This window comes from Protopterus annectens, chromosome 8.part0 (assembly GCF_019279795.1).
Source record: "Protopterus annectens isolate FY-2018-M chromosome 8.part0, PAN1.0, whole genome shotgun sequence".
Lineage (NCBI taxonomy): Eukaryota > Metazoa > Chordata > Ceratodontiformes > Protopteridae > Protopterus > Protopterus annectens.
The window spans coordinates 1972717009-1972720844 of NC_056741.1; positions in this window are offsets into that span (position 1 = coordinate 1972717009).

Sequence of the window (3836 nt, forward strand, 5' to 3'; positions counted from 1 at the left end):
CAAAGACTTTAAAATTTACAACAATTCTTCAGAAGTGTTTGATAGTTCTCATGAGGACATTTTAGCTAAAGGTATGACTTTTGTACCAGCTAAAATAGGTCATATAATGAATGTGTTGACTGATTTGAAATTATATATTAGGAATTGAACTTGGCATTATGGCTTGATTCAGATAATTATTTTTCATCTTTTTCCTGTCAACATAGGCCTAATATTTTTAACCCCCAGTCCATCACATTTTACAGATTTTTGAAAAACGATGTGAATTGCAAATTAGACATGTTTTAGATGAACCTGTTGTTTTTAAATATTGTAATATCACTAAGTGTTAATGTATATTTTTTAATGAAATTTGTGCAAATACTGATTTGAGAATTATGAAACAGGGCAAAGGGGGAGGGCTGATTATTATGGATAGAACTGACTATTCAAACCACATGAATTCATTACTCATAGAGGATATCTGTGAAGAAGTTTCACACAATGACGTTAATATTGCATACAGTAAGATATGTTTATTGTTGAAGGATATGTTATTACAAGGGCAAATTAACAAAGATGAGTTTTTGTTTATGATTAATGATAGACCTATTTTACCCGAGATTTTGGGGATTTCTAAGATCCACAAATGCATCATTAAGCCATCCTTGCACCCATAGTGTATACAGCAAGGTCCAAAACACACTTTATTGAAAGATTCTTGGACATGACGTTTAAAAAAGGTTTGGATATTTTACCCCAGATTTGTAAAGATTCTTGGGATTTCTTAATTAATATTAGTGAAGTTCCTTTTAGTATTTCATGGATTTTTTAACTACTGATGTGAAGGATTTATACTTGGTTATTCCCCATGATACTGGGCTACAATGTTTTTTGGAATGTATTAGTACTTCTTTTAATTTTTCTCTTTCCAAGTTAACTTCTTTGATAACATCAGTGGAGATAGTATTAGAAAACTTAATTTTCTTCCAGGGACAATTGTTTAGGCAGAAAACTGGAGTAGCAATGGAGGCAGCTTATGCCCCCATTTTTGCTAATTTTGTTATGACCCATTGGGAATCCAGTTACCTATTGAATAGTGAATTTGTCATTTCCTGGTCCATATATACAAGATTTTTGGATGATATTTTCATCTGTTGGACAGATTCCAGTATATTAAAAATACTGTTGAATTTTTGAATTTCGTGTTTAGTACCAATAAGGATGTTATAACCTATTTGGATATTCAGATAAAAAAAATTATGAACACACTAGATTTAGTACCAACATTTTTAGGAAAGTAAAATTTTCCTAATTTCTTTTTACACTACAATAGTTGGCACCCTATATATCAGAAAAAAGCTGTGATTAAGGGTCAACTTGTCCATTTGGCATGGATGATATCTAATTTTGAGGTGTTTTACAGTAATGTGACATTCTTGTCAATATGTTTTACAAAAGAGGATACCCACCTCACTTTGTTAGTCCAATAAAAGAGGAAGTGGTAGTTAAGAAGAGGAATGGATTTTATACCCCTTTAATTTTAGGAAGTATGAGAAAGTATGGGCTAACAAATATTATATTGTAGAAAAAATATGAGCTCTTTATTAGTACTATTACCTTAGGCAGCAACACAATTGTGGATATTTTGCATAAAAACTGGACTCTATTTAATGAAAATAAAGAATTGGTAAATAAGTTGGGAGAAAGACCCCCTGATTACTTACATAAAAGGTAAGTATTTTAAGGATTATTTGGAGATGGGAAAACAATTTTCCAGCAAAAGGAAGGAATCACCAAGGGGCTGGTGTGTTTAAGTGTGGTTATTGCCACCAATGTCCCTATATTTTAAAAACAAATTGTATTTTTATTAAGGGAAAACCATCTGTCAGTTTTCTTTTAATTCAAAATGTGTGATATATTTAGCTCAATATAAATCCTGTCCAGCATTTTATACTGGAAAAATTGGTAGGAACTTGAGGGAATGTATCTGTGAACACAATTATGATATTAAGAAAAAGAAGACTACTAATGCATTATTTAAGCATATTGAAGTAAATGTAGGGCATGAATTTACACTTTTTGTATTGGAACAAATAATTTTGGACCCGTCAGGTGGATTTACAGAAGAATATATGAAGAGACGTGCATTGTGGTGACAGTTGTGCCATAATGTGACACACTTTCCAGAACTAAATTAAATGTTTTCCATTAGTTGTATTTTAAAATTAAAACATCGTGAGGTTTAAGCATGGTACCTTATTTGAGGTATTAAATATATATATATGGCCTATGTTCTGTAGACAACTTAAGATTTTGTAACACTAGGGAACGCATGTTTGGGTTTTATGTTGATTTATGTTTTTTTTTCTGATTGGGTTGCATTAATCATGTGACCTTAGGTAAAAGCGTTTTATATGAACTGAATAAGTGCATTGTATTGTTCTGATGAACTTCTATTTATGGAAATGAAAACGCTTAATTTAATTTTAAAGTATTAAAAAAAACTTTTGTATGAGTTCTGGTCCATGTTTTGAGCTTTTTGCATGGCAGTAAGGTTTTTATAGATTTATATTACTGAAAAAGTTATCCCTTTCCTTCTTTTAATTTGTAGTCTGCTGTATGATTAATTTATTTTCCTTTTCCTATGCATGGCAGCCTTCTTTTGAGATTTGACCTCCAGTAGCTTCCTCTTTTTCACCTTCATTTTCATTTTGTAATGGGTAAAACTGGTTTTCCTATACAATTCCTTCTGCAGTTCTTTATATCCCAACCCCTCATTTATTCACTTTACCGTCCATTTCTTCTCCCACTTCTCCCTCTTGCTTTTTCTCATTTATTTTTAGATATATATTTTCATCATGTTCTAGATTCTCTTTTAAAGCATTTCATAGTGTTTCTCTCCATCACTATTTCAGTGTTTTAGTGCACATTAATTTACATTTTTGCAACATGATCCAGTTCCCTATATTAGTTACATACTCTTTTATTAAATTCATTAATTAGATTATGTTGGCTAAACCTTGTAATTTATATTTCCTTTTAAAGCATCAGTGTTCATAATTTACAGCATCAGTGTTCATAATTCATGGTAATTGCTTTATTTTTCCATTAATTTCCTTCAAAGTCACCTAATTTCTCAAGCCACGATCAACAATTTCCTTTCATCATAAACTTTTTTCACAGTGTAAATGTCTTTGTATACATCAAAGAAAATAAAAATCAGGGTCCTGTTCAGAAATAATGTATGTTCTAAATTGCAGCAATACCATTTTTCTTCCAATGTCTATATCAAGTGCAAAAACATTCCAGTTCCAAGCATAAATATTATTTTTTCTTCCACATTAAGCATGAGTCTGTTTGGCAGATTAACTGATTCAAAAGTCATCTGACAACAGTTCTCATTACCCAGATGTATTATACAATGCACAGAAACTGATGAAAAGTTAGTGGTTCTACCACCCAGTCTCAAATATTATAACTGTTAACTTTGCTGTCCCTTTTTGAAGAAGTCCACACATACAAGCAACTTTCAGCAATTATTTGTACTTCATGTTTTTCTCTTTCCTTCAGTGCTGCAGCATAGCTTTGTTTCACTTCATATGTTCATAGGATCATAGGAACTTACTAGGCTAATTGCCCTAAGGCTGTTACAAGCCTAGCCAAGTTCTACCCTTATTTTAACAATCAGGACAAATTGCCCCTGTCCAAGAGGGACGCAGGTGCAACCCCTGGGGTGAATTTATGGTTACCCATCCAATCGTACAGATTGTATTTGAAGAGGATCAATGAGGTGCTCTGTCTGACACAAAGTAGGAGTCCATTCCAAAGGTGCGGTAACCTCTAGGAGACAAATC